Raw genomic sequence first — 14,290 nt, forward strand, 5'->3', positions numbered from 1 at the left:
GGAGGATGCACAGTGACAGAATAAGAGTAAACAGGGACAAGATTCTTCAGGGGCAGCTCTGTCTGGAATGAAGAAAAGGGAAAAAAACCCCTTCATTACAGCAGTTAACCATAGGCACTGATTGCCCACAAAACCATGGAAACCTCTCCTCACTGGAAGTACTCCAGACTTGGCTTTATGGGCTCTGGTTCACCTGGTCTGTTGCCCTGCTTTAGACACGAGGTTGGACCCAGGGATCTCCAAAGACATGGACTTTTCCATGAGCCCACAAACCCTCTGCGTTGTCTCCTTACTATCTCACGTTGTTTCAAGGTCAATGTGATCATTCCTTTACGTGGTAGAGATGTACAGTGTGCCATTCAATGGTAGGACCTGGGTAATCTTACATCTGTCTAAACAGACATTTGTAAAGTCAGTCACATGCTGATGTCCCTTTGTGTCAATGGCTTTCATGGCAACAAACTGCTGCTCTCCAGGGAAAGCTCCTCGAGTGCCTTGGGACCTCTGTGCCTCAGGAACTGCCCCTCTCTCAGGTGCTTCAGGTACCACAGGAACCAGCCCTGCCTCAGGTACATCAGGACACCTCTCTCCAGCATCCCCTCTCACCCTGCTGGCCCTGCAGGTCCCCATCCCCAAGCTTTGCACAAGAAGCAGGGAATTTTTCCCTGTGTGGCCATGCCCGAAGAGCAGGAGGCGCTGGGAGGCAGAGGAAAGCAGTGAGGTTCCTCAGCTGAATCAGTCAGGTTGTAATCAGCAGAAGGTGGTGGTATTTAAATATTGTTCTGAGTAATCTTCTAATAATGGCCAGGATGATTTTGCTATGTAAATATTAACAATCAGGTTTATTTGCTGATTGTTTCCCCTGCCAATTAGCAGCGTGGCTTTATTCACACCTATTTTAGCTTCTGCAGCAAAGAACAAGAGTTGCTTGCTATCTTTTCCAGATCCAAATGGAGAAAGTTACTTTTTGTAATGTACCTTAAACACAAGCCTGTACCCCATAACAGTGGGTTTGGTTTGTTTGGTGGTTTTTTTGTTTGAGTTTTTGGGTTGTTTCTGGTGCTTTTTTTTTTTTTTTTTGTGGAAAATTTTATCACTGCCTTTCTTTAGGTGTTAGCTATGGTTTTTTGTTTTTTTTCACTGTTATTATCAAGATAGCCAATTTGCCTCTCAGTTTTCTTCCTTGGTCCTCTGACCACTGGTGAATTAATTATGTTGGTTTAAGAAGGTTTTTTTTTAAGGTTTGAGACTTCTGTTTGTCTCTGGCAGGTTAACAGGGTAATCTGATTTTTTTAATGAAACATGAGGACTGGTAGTCAGAAGCCACTGCCTATTATCTTCATAGTTTAATTTAGGGTATGTTCCTTCTTCCCCTTCAGCTGAAGATATTGACTGAGACAGGACCAAAAGTGGCTTTGATGGGTAGGGTCAGTGAGATACAAGGCAAAATTATGTTATCCAGGCAGTTTTATGTGTCTTAGGACCCTTCAGAGAGCTTATTTTTTCCTGCTAAATCTCAGAGGTTTTTGAAGTTTCTGTGATCTGGTCTCACTGGGGTTTGTCTCACAGAATCAATCTTCTTCTTAGTGTTACTGCTCCTCATCAGTAAAGGTTCTTTTCACTAACAGCAAAAAGACCTCTGAGATGCATTTACCTCACCAAGTGAAACCAGGTTTTCAGCATTTCTCATTACTGGAAGTGAGTATTGAATGTTTTGGATTAATCAAGTTTAGCAAGCTCCAATTTCTCCGTTGTATGCTAAGTGAAATGTAGTCGAGCTCTGTTACCTATCAGTTTACCAATTTCAGGAAGCATCTGTTTTTTTCATCCTGTTGTTTCACAGTTCCTGAGACGGTTAAAAGTAAAGATCCCTCTACCAGGGCTGTCTGGGGAGGGAATTCAATGGGAAGCATCCCCATTCCTAACATGAAAGCAACCATTCAAAGTAGCCTCAACACTTTCATGGGGATTTTTGCTACTGTGAAGGCACCAAGGACTGTTCCAATGCTGGTAGAACTCTAGTTTTAATGAACTACAGTAAGACACCCTGTCTGATAATTACGAGGGTGTTGGATTCTTGCTTGCAATGATCTGCAGTGTAAAATGGTATGTAATTTATTTCTTAAAGTCAAAAGAATGTTGCTTGTTAAATACTGAGATTTTTCAAAGTGTAAATGGAATGAGTTTTAGAGATGAGTTAGATATAGGAATCACAGGATGAAATTCTCTGATTTATTCTGTGGTAAGCTGGGTGAGCATCTCAGTCTCTTCTAGCCTTAAAACACAGTGATATTTTAAATGGTTTGCTTTACTGTACAGAAAAAAAAAAGGAATTTGCTTTACTGTACCAGAAAATACAATCTGCTGTAACTGTCACAAGAATGTAATTTGCTATCCAAAGTAGTTCAAAAAAGGAAAAAGCAGAACATATGAACCATTTACATACTCAGGCAGGTTTATTTGGACAATGCTAAAAGGAAATTAGAGCAGGTTCACACATGTTAAAAATAGCAATTGCTGAAAATGTCTTGCCCCTGAAAGATGTTGAACCAGGTCCAGAGTTTGCTCACTTGATTAAGACAGTCTTTATAGGGAAATACAGCGTATTAAAATGAAACGAATTCCTGTGTGGGAAGGTGGCACATTGCAAATGGAAGGGCCCTTATCTGGCTTTCCAGAGCACATTATCAGCTAAAGAACACTTTATCTTGGGATGCTGGATTTGATTCTAGGCATTAGATTTTGGGCTAGAGCTGCTACCTTACCATGATTTGCTTAGTTCTTGAAGTAGATATGCTAGAGATGAAAAGCAAATGTGTTGTCTTTCTAGGCAGAGTTTACAGATGCTGTCAATATATTTGCATTTATTAACAGTCTGATGCCTTTGTACATAGTATTTAAAAATTTCCTCCCTGCAGTCGAGATTTTTGGGGCTCTGCAATTCTGTAGTTACCAGAATGCAGGTCAACAGCCGAGCTAATAATCAAATAATAATAACAGTAATTATCAAATTGTAACACAGACAACAGTCATACTTAGAAAATGGCCAATTCCCTCTGACTGGAGGTAAACTGGTAAGATCCTCATATCTGGTACACTTCAAGGACAACCAGAAATTATTCATAACATTTAAACACTTACCAATGTTGACTATTATTAGTCATAAGATTTGGGCACCAGGGTTCTTTACAGATGTATATGTTAATGTTGTAATTGCTCCATTATTTTTACCTTCAAATTACTAAAGGATCTGCCCATGCAATCTGCTGTGTTTTATTGATGCTGTAACATAATTTGTGAAGGAAGAACCTTTCTTTTTTTCTTTGGAAGAGAATAGAGCACAGATATGTAGTCCTTTTTCTCTTTGAAAAGTTTCCTCCTTTCCCAAATACTCAGTTAGAATAGCGAGTTTAGAAAAGGAATTCAAGTTCTTCAAAACATTTGCTAAATATGGCTTCTAAAATCTCTCAGCTCCCACAGTCCTTTTGTTAGAGCCTGGAGCCAGCTTTTGGTTCTTCCCTGAGTCTCTGCTTTGCACGTGACTGCTGAGCAAGGCAATAAGGGGCAGGACAGAGACATGTGATGGTCAGAGAAATATGTGATGGAGGTAGAGAACATCTGGACAGGCCATTTCAAAGCACAAGAATAAGACAGGAGTTCTTGAATACAATCTAATTGAAAGGAGGAAATACTTCTCCGCTGACTTTTCTAGGGGAGAGGTTTGGTTATTGTGTTGTAACCAGGAAGGTATTTTCTTCTCTGGGTCTCCCCCTCCTCAGTGTGGTTTCTGTCTTATTGCTCAGAACAGGGGAAGTTCAGCTGAGTAGAGATGAAAGAGCTTCCTTGGCAGCTAAGGCCAAAGATGTGCTGCAGCTGATCCATGAGGTAAATGAGCTTCTGTGCTGGGCACTCCTTCCTGCTGTAGAACAATAAGATCCAGAAGTCACTAGTTGAGCTAGCAGCCTTTGGCACTACTGTACCTCCTTTAGGAGATCAAAAGCAGTTTTTCCTGCACAAGTTAAAGGTAGCTTTCAGACCAATTCTTCAGGGTGGGCATATGGCAATATTGGTAGTTCTTTGTGCAATGCAGAGCGCTTCAGATTCTTCTCTTCCTGAAATAAAAGCAGCACTTTATGGTAGCAGCATATGTTTAAAATATAGTTTCTGCCAGAGTCTTGTGATTTGATGTGACTCAGTTTTCTCAAGAGGTGTCAGACTTTCTATACTATCCTGACGAGAGCCCAAACTTAACTTGATAAATATTTTGCTATCCTGATAGCTGGAAACAGCTCAACTGAGGTCTCAGGCTGGTCTCAAATTGAAGAAGGGGAGTGGAGAGGGGGCTGTGTCCTGCTGTGTCTGCACAGGTTTTTCCTTGCTTGGGAAAGCTTCAGTGTTGATTCCTTGGGTTGTCAGTCCAGGACTGCAGTGCTTTTCCTCTGCATTCCCATGGAAAGGGCAAAGAAGGGACATACAGCAACACCTTTTAAAATAACAACTGCTTATGTCATGTGGATTTCTCTGTGGATTTAAAGATTGGCAAAACTTTGCTGTCCCTGCAGTCTGACTACATTAAACAACAAACAAACAAACAAACAAAAGACCTAGGCACACAAACCCACCAAACTCAGGACTCTGAAGTTCAGAGTTGTGTCTGTCCCAATTTACATCTTAGCTTTAGAAGTCTTTGCAGAGCTCACAAATACTCAGAAGTGTTTCTATCTATACCTGTGAGCTCTTTCTTTACTGTAAGGACGGTTTCCCTCATTTCTAGCTACAACAGTCTTTAAATATGGTCTTCACCTTCATCTGACCACTGTCTTTCCTCAATGTAGACATTGTGTGCCTTGCATTAATGCATACTCTTTCACATAAATAAATTCATGTTGAGGTGATGGCTGACTTCTGAAAGATTCAGCTCACAGGCAAGCTCATGGAAAAAAATCTGTTTAGGAGATAGATGAATGATCCATTTTATAGGGCACTTATAATTTGATTATTTCAATTAGAACAAATGCTTCTAGTCACATAGATATGATGGCAAATAAAAATCACTCTATGAATGGCTCTTGTATCTCTGCTTTTCTATATCTGAAAATAATATGCAAGTATATTCTGTAACAGGTGACTTGTAAGAGCATGAGATTTTGGTGTGAAATGCTAAAGCACAAACAAAACATCAGGAATTAAGGAAAAGGGACAGAGAAGAAATTTATGGAGTAAAAAAGGAGAAGCAAGAGAAAATACAGAAATAATTTCATAAGGGGCCTGGAATTTGTACTAAGTTACTGATAATGAGTAAGCAGTGCTACTTTCTGTATTTGTTGACCCATCTAATGAGATAATTCTAAAGATTTAAAGGTCTCTAATCAGAGAAACTGAACTAAGAGTACAGATTAAACGTTGGTTTGGAGATGTGGGGCTTCTAGGACAGCATGAGGAGTCTGACAAAGCAATTCCCAAGGGCAGCCCAGAATACCATTTTCATGCTGGCTGTTGTGGCCAAGCAGCAGCACGTGGCTGTGCACGCCAAACACACTACCAATACACATCAGGTGACATTAAAACTGGAAAATATTCCGTTTGATGTTTCGAGAATGTGGTTTTAATCCCTTTGCAGTGACAGGCAAAAGTCAGGACCAGCACTGTCTGGATGTCTCTCCCTCCTCAGGCTGGCTCAGCAGACTCTGCAGTGGGGCATGGCCAGCTGGGCCACCACAGCCTGCAGGGCTAGCAGCAGCTCTGCCAGCCACAGGTGCCTTTTGCTGCTCTGCCTGTGCAAACTGAGGTCGGTTTATATTCAACATAATGTGGTGTCTTGTCACACCTCTATTGGCTACACCTGTGCTTAATGCCACTAAACTTCTGTGAAAGTCCAGCAGTTTTTTCTTGCTTGTCAGAGAAGCATGACTGTTTCAGAACAGTGGAAAATAGGTTATTTGAATGGTTCATTTTCATAAGCTGAAGTTCTCAGGTACTTTCCAGAGAGAAACAAAAAAAGAAGCCTTATTTTCTCATCCAGTTTCTATTCTGCAATCCCTTCACTTGTCTTTTGCCAAGTATATTGGAGCTCTGGCTTTTCCCATACTCTCTTCCTATGGAGTGAAAACTGAGCTCACCACTTTTCAGTCACCTACAAATGTATTTTTTTCTTGTTTTATGAACTCGAAGTACTAGAAAGTGCTGAACTTTTGATCTGCATAAAACAGCATATTCAAACAATAGTAGAAATGAAGGACAAACCCAGTTTGAAAATAAATTTCACCTTGAAATTTAGGAAGAGAAAAATACATGTTCTTTTAATAGCTTTATTTATACTCTGTTGAGGCATAATAAAACTCCCAGTATTCAGACAAGAGCGAACACACAAATATTCTTTAAAACACAAAGAAGAAGGCAGTACATTAAAAAACACAACAAAGTGAGAGGAAGGAAGGCAGTACTGTTATCTAATAAAATCAGGCATAGGCACAATGCTGGAGCTGGAGAGATTTTTCTGGTTATTTTTAGGGGTTTGGTAGAAAACCTTTACTATTACATCTATATGCCAGTGTATATACAGCCAATGCTTTTCTGCTGGACCTTTGAATGAGTTGCTGTTTCCATTTTCCAGCACCAAGGAATAAAAAACAACAACCCACAAGATTTTAAACAGGCAATAAACTTAGCAAGGAACTTTCTTTGTTTGCCTTCTCCTTCAAGGTTTTTAAATGGAATTCTGAAACACTTTTTAATATAAGCAGAACTTAATTTTTAAGTTCAAATCTTCAAAGCTATGGGAATAGCAGGAAAAATAATTTATATAGTATTTAAAAGTGTTGACTGAAATGTTAATCTAAAGTAATTGAATCAACACTGGTATTGATGTTTAAAATGCTTACAGTTTCTGGAAAAATTGTCTTTCTCATGGAAAACACTGCATCCTTGGAATTGTAACATCCCCTAGGAATGCTTTGGTTTTGTCTGAGCTTTCATCAGAAATCAGGCATTTCAGTAACTTTGAGAAACCATCTTTTTTGAGGCTCAGACAGAAGAATTTTCATTTGAAAGAGATGCAGTATAGTCAAACAGGAACAGATTTTTTGGGTTGGGTTTTTTTTTGGTGATGGTTTTTGTTGCTGTTTTGTTTTTTTCCCTTGAATTCTTCTCATTCCTTCTTCCATGTTTAGCTTTGGCTCTTTTAAGATTGGTTTTCCTCCATCCACTCCAAGAAAAGCAGAAAATTTTTGTGATGAATCCTTATCATCCTGGATGACAAATAAAAGTCAGTCTTTGAACAGCTCTTGTATGTTGTTGTTGAGCAGCTCTTGTTCCTAACTTCATCTTCTAAAATGAATTTCCCCTTTATAAATTTCCAAAATACAAAATTGCCTAAGCTTCAGCTTGCTGTTTATGTTTAATAAACAAGGTATTTCTTCCAAACTTCTCTTATTTGCTATAGACTCTTCACCCCAAGATTTAGAAAGGGCCTACAGAAAATTATCCATGTGCCTTTGCTGAAAGGAAAACACTCTTAAGATATTCCCATAAGGCACTTTTTAAGGCAATGATTGTACTGTTCCATTAAAGAATTGCAGACAAATCTCCAAGTTAAAACATTAATTAAGGAAATGACACAACCAATCTGAGGACACTGGAAGGAGCATGAGAAATTCGAAATCTTTGAAGAGATTTCAGCAGGAAATGCTCTGGTGTCACACAGGCTATTCAATGGTCAAGGTTATGGCCTGACTTCTAGAGAAAAACAAATTCATGGAATCCCTTCCTGCTTTTTTCCCCCATGCCTGTTCCATGTCCTACAGACTTGTGATTCCTAGAAAGTTATTTCTAAGGATTTTGATATGAGCCTCTTTGTGTTTTAATAACTCTCAAATTCCCAGGGCCCATTCATGAGTATTTTTAATCATTGTAGCTGTGAGAATATTCTTGCAGATAAAACTGAAGCATAATTTGTAGGACTACACAGGCAGAAAAATCCAAACAAGCTTACTCAGTCCCAGTTTTCAGATAATCTTATTCTTTGTTAGTCTGATTCCTATTTGAGCTATGTGGAGGTAACAAACACTTTTATTGCTGAAAGTTCAAGAGCATATGCTTGAGTATTTACTCCTTTACTCAGGATTTCTGTATCAACTCTACTTTTAGAGTTTAATCTTCCATTAACAAAACTATACAACATTTTTGTCCTTGAACGCTGAGAGAATGCCTCAGGTTTTATTAATCTGGATTTCTGGGAATCATAGAATCATGGAATGTTGTGGGTTGGAAGACACCTTAAAGATCATATAGTTCCAAACCCCCACCATGGGGGCTTGGAACATAAGCCATACAAATTTAATTTGTCTCCTAATGGATTAATAAAAATAAAGGAAAGATGGATATTAATGGGTGAAAAGATCAAATCAAGCCAGATATACAGAAGCTCTTTAGAGTATGCCTGGTACATGGACCAGAAATAACAGCTGAAATCTTACCTATCCTTAAAATACTAAACCGTGAAAAAATAGGAAAATTGCGGATAGGAAGTTTACTGGAGAGAGCAAAGTTTGTGTTATTAATGATAAAAGCACATGAGGTAAGAGATAACAGCAGTTCCAGCTTTGCCCAGCTGCCCAGGCCTGTGTTTGTATTACCTGTACAGGTGTAGCCTGTGGCCTAGGGCATGTGGAGCTGCTGTGGTATGGGACTGCTCACAGCATTGTTCAAATTATCAGCGTGGTCTTGACGTCTGCCAGACCTTTGCTTGTCCAGCCTGGTATTATTTTTTTTTTTTAATCCTGTTTAGATGTAAGCACAATTATCCAATTCTTGCTAGATTATTATGTAGTCACAAAAGGACAGTGACCTACCTCGTTCTGCCTTTTGCTTAGCTTTGTAAAGATGTGTAGCATAATGCTAAACATTATGAATCTTCTTTAAACTGATGCAAAGCAATCACAAGCAGTTATTCTGTGGAGAGTGAGCCATTTATTGGCAGAGACCTCGAAAGTACAGCTACATGAGTACACCAGAGCTAAAACTGAATTAACCCACAGTTAGATCCTGGTCAGCAAAGGAATGCAGCCTTATGAGCTGTATAGAACCAGTTCTAGGGATTATAAAGAGAGCAGAAAGCATTCACAGATGTGGAACACACCTATGAACTAAATTCAGTTGTAGCACAGCAAACACAGAGCAAGGTGTAGAGCATGTAGAACATACAGAGACTTGCTTGTGAAAAGCAGTAGGGAAATTTGAAAAGGAACAAAAAGCCAATCTTGAGGTGACTCTGAAAATAACAAATTAGTGATCTAGGCATACTTTACACAACCGTAAGTGACATTATTTAGTGCTATATCTTTTTCAAGCACTATATCACAAAATTAAAAATTATGAGAGTCTGCTACCATATCAGATATGAAAAATATTAATGTTGGCTACCCCTATAAAACTAAGACTTGAACTGAGCACTATGGAGGAGCTGGCTTGAGATAAATTTAGTTTTGGAATTTATAGTGTTAAAAATTGACTTGAAAAACAGATTCTGAGCTGAGGTAAAGGTGTTCCATGGGAGGTTAGATTATTGCTCACTCATGTAATTTTTGTATCATGTGAGAGGAGTGGATTATGTGAAAGCAGGCAAAGCAGGAGCCTTTGGACTTGGAGTGTCCTTCCTGGGGTCTGTCTGGATGTCCTCTGCTCTGTGGCAATTGATCATATTATCTGATCCCTTCTCTCTCCTACTTTCCTGGTCTAGAATTCCTTTCCATAGCTGTTTTTCTCCCACTTGCCTGCCTTACTTTTTCTTTCACTTGCTTTTAGTATCAATGTCCCGTTTCCCCCTCCACTTTTCTTTGTTTGGCTTATTCCTAGCTTACTAACCTATTTTTTCATCCAATAAGTCCCTGATCAGTCTGCTTTGTGTTTATATTCTTTCCTCTACTTTTTGTCTGTTTTGGCTGCTCAGGCTCCATGCTCTTTGCTGTAATGGGCTAATCTCTTAACAATGTTTACAATACTGAGTCCTCACTCTGGGCCAGTCCTGAAATATGAGTTTTATGATCACACTTTGTTACTGTGGCTATTTTAAAAATAATTAGAGAGCAATTGCTTAGGGGTATATGTAAATACTGAGTGTTTAAGTGTCAGTTTTGACTCTGAAGAAATAATTTGAATAAATGAATATTCTTTAGAATTTGAGTTGACATAGTTAATTGATCACTAATAGTCTGTGCCTTAGTAATGAATGCTGTGGTTTTGAAAAAGTAATTTTAGATGCTTCATTTGGAAGTAGGAACCTTGATTATCAGAAGTCAAATGTTCTTTGGAAAGCAGCTTTTGGGGTCTTAATGTGCCTAAAATTGAATGTGATCAAAATTATATCTCTCTCTGCAAAGTCCTGGCCTACAAAATTGAATCACCTTCAACTCCTGCTGACTTAAATATAACAATCACAGTAGGATGTGATTTATTTGCTCATTTTCCCCAATTCCCTCTTTAGGAATTCAAAATTTTCTTTCTTGCTCCACTGATCTATACCTTTTCCACTGGTACTGAGTTGTTTCTTTACTTGCAGAGCTGTACATAGTTCAAGCAAGTTTGAAGGAATTTGCTCTGCGTCCCTTGTCTGTTTAGGTACTCACTGCGTGGATGCCAGCAATTCTTGGTGACCAGGGTGGTCCCTTCTTGGTTCTAGGCTGCCTTGGACCACAGCAAACCATTTGAGAAGGAGGAGACAGTGATGCTTCCTGCTCAGGACAAGGTCAGGCACAGCAGCACCACGCTAAAATACTGAGCACAAGATTGCTCATTTATGGCAGAAGTCTGGTGGTCCTGCTGGAGCTCTGCTGTTGTTTTCTGCTTACTGTGAGAGCAAGTCCTAATGGATCCTGCCTCTAACAGGTACTTCTGCAGTGTAAATGAATCACAATTGTGTTTTGGTGTTGCAGGATATTGGAGAGCTGGGAAACAGGATTGACTCCTGGTGTGTGATCTGAGGAGATCAGAGCAATAGGTGATGAAGGCCACAGGATTTATTTGACACCTCTTGGAATTGGCTCTGCCCTGTGTGCCTGTATTAGCCCCATGCAAGTACCCAAAACATCAAAGTATAGTTAGTTGTGTCAATATTAATGAATCTTTGCCAATTGCAATTGGAATTTATGCTTTATTCACCCTTTTCAATGTAGTTTATTTCATGGGGGAATCTTGTCACGATCACAAAAAGCATCCTGTGAGCCTTTCTGCTTTCCCAGTGAGAGATGAAGTGATTAATGGAGCAAAGACATGAATCCTGAGTGCATGAGTTAAACTAATGGAAGCTCAGCTGTTGCACCACCAGTAAATGGGAAGTGAAACTTTTCACCTTCCTGACGCTGAAGAGTCCTGCTTCATCATCCCCTTTTCTCTGCTTGTTTTCATTGCAGAATTCTCATTATCAGAAGTAGGAACTGACATCTGCTGGAGAGAGTTCTTACAGATGACTGTTTTCCTGTTAACAGAGGCAAAAATCTGATGGGGAAAAGAAAGGATGGAGACTGTATTGACACTGTTTTCCCTGAACCTGAAAGGGGAAAACTAACAATACAAATTATAAGGTTTCTTTTTCCTTTGATGGAGGGTAAATGTATGTAAAAAGACTGGTAGTTCCAACCCTACACAAGGGAAAGTCAGATCTGCTTTCATTCCATGAATCATCTCGTTTTTCTCTGAGTAGGCTTGAAGACAGAATGGAAGGGTAAGTGAGATAAGCAGTTGGAAAGATAGACAGATTTAAAAGAAAGGAAAAGTAAAGGTGTGGAGAGCTGTGAGAAGACTTGGGAGCACAAATGAGTGGAACAAAGAAGGTGTGTGCTGCAGTGGGGTGTGGTCAGATTGCACACGTGGCTGAGGGGGAATTACCTGAGAAATGCCAATAATTGCAAGGGGGACCTTTCAGGAGAGGGAATCTCTCAAAGCCTGGATAGCCATAACAGCACCTAGATAGCCGTAACAATAATACTGCCTAATTGAGATGGCCTGGGTAAAGGGATCAGAAATACCAAGATTGGGTACAGACAGTGCCCTGAGCCTAGCTGGATTTCACAGGTGGCTAAAGGGGAGTTAGGTGGGAACCAGTGAAATTCATAGATAATTGGAGCGAGCTTCTGGGGGACTGAAATCTTACAATACCAACAGAACTTGTGGGAGAAAGCTTAGATGACCCAGATAATGGGATCAGGAGCAACAAAGGTGGGCATAGGTGTAGCAAAATTGGAGAAGTATGCAGGAGTGAGTTTTTCCTCCGGGGGGAAAAACAAAGGCAGATGCAAATGAATGGGGAAGAATGAGCATGGAAAAGCAAAGAGAGAGCAGGGAGATGAAAAGGGCCAGCTAAGCGGGAGCAGGCTGCAGCCAGCAGTGCCTGCTGCCAGCACGGCTTGCACAGCCTCTAAGCCCTGCTGCTGTTCTCTCTGGGAATGGTGGATGGGCTGGCTTGGCCTGCGTGGGGCACCCAAGTGAGCCTGAGCCTGTGCATCTGTGCCCCTGGCACAGCCCTGGTCCACAGGGGATGCAGCAGCCCCCTGGGTGTATGTATCTATATCTATCTGTATCTAATACATCTATTTATATTTTATATTTATATTTATGCTTATATTTATGTTTATATTTATGTTTATGTTTATATTTGTGTTTATGTTTATTTATATCTATAGCTATTGATATATATCTATATATAGATATATATAGGTCTATATAGATATATATCTATAGCTATATCATCTGTATCTAAACTATATAATATCTATATAATCTATGTATGTAATCTCTATTTATATGTATATCTAATCTCTATCTATATGTGTATCTATCATCATCTATATATATCTATATAATCTCTGTCCCTCTATCGATCTATCTAATCTATCTATCTAAGCTATCTATCTAATCTATCTATCTATCATCTATCATCTATCTATCTAATCTATCTATCTATCTCTATGTATATCTATCTCTATCTATCTATAGCTATATCATCTGTATCATGTATAGGTATATCTAATCTGTATCTATCTATATCTAATCTATATCTATCTATATCTAATCTATATCTGTCATCATCATATGGACATAATCTCCATCGCTATATATCTGTCTATATCTATATATCTAATCTATACCTATCCATATCTGTGTGTACATCTCTATACATCCAGTGGCTGGGTGGGAGCACTGAGAGCCTGGGGGGCACCTCCCTGCATCCCCTGCAGCCCCACCTTCACCTTGCCCCAGGTAGGATGTCACCGGCTGTGCAGAGAGGGCCGGGTTTCATGTGGGCACCGGTGCCCCAGTAAACCTGCCGTCTCCGTGGGCAGCGTGCCGTAGCAGCAGCAGCGATCGCCGTGCCGTGTCCAGAAATAGCTCCCCTCCCTCCAGGAAGCGAAATTCCCGCAGCCGGGAGCGCCGCCGTGACCGAGCATCCCCGGCTCGGCCCCCGGGCACACGGGCGCAGCCGGGCAGAGCCATCAGTCGCTGCTGCCGTCGGCAGCAGGCTCGGGAGATGAAAGAGCTCCTGCTGAAGCCGGATGGCCTCTGCGCCCCTCGCTCGGCGCCGTGCCCTGGGTGCTGTCCCCAGACGGCTCTGACAGAGCCCGCTGGGTGCGCTGCAGGTGGCGGCGGCCCCCGGATGAATCAGCAATCGGCACCGCTGGAGTGAGCCGGGGGCAGGGAGGTGTGCCAGGTGAGAAATACACGGACAGACAGAGGAGCTCTCCTCAGCAGGACACGGGTCCTGAGGCTGGACACGAGCAGGAGTTCAGGAGAGGGTGCCACACAAACCCGCAGCAAACGGGGTCCGTACCTTTGGAAGGCAGGTGAATCGGGGTGGTCAAAGCTTGGCACTGTCAGAGATTTCCTCTCGTGCCCGAAGCAACAAAAATCTCGACTTATCTTCTGTATGGTTAGGATCCTCTTCCGAGCTTTTTCCTTAAAAAGTCTGAAACTTTTTCAAAATGCACATGCAAAGTACGCTAAACCTCAGAACTAAGACTACTGCACCGATTGCATTTCCTCTCCTTATTTCCTTTAATTCACCTGAAGGTGTTACGTGGTGTGTTTTTTACTGAAATATCATTAAGAACTGGGGGGTTGCTAAAAGTGCCCCAGCATCTTCATTGGAGGAATAAGAGTCTTTGGCTTCTTGTGTGGTGTGGGGGTTCAACAGATTCAACATCTAATCTTGGCTTGTTTTGAGATTTAAACCAAAACCTATGGATGTGTTACGGGCTAAAGCCTTTTGGCTGTGGACTAGAAGACGATGTGAAACAAGGTT

This window comes from Cinclus cinclus, chromosome 8, assembly GCF_963662255.1.
Source record: "Cinclus cinclus chromosome 8, bCinCin1.1, whole genome shotgun sequence".
Lineage (NCBI taxonomy): Eukaryota > Metazoa > Chordata > Aves > Passeriformes > Cinclidae > Cinclus > Cinclus cinclus.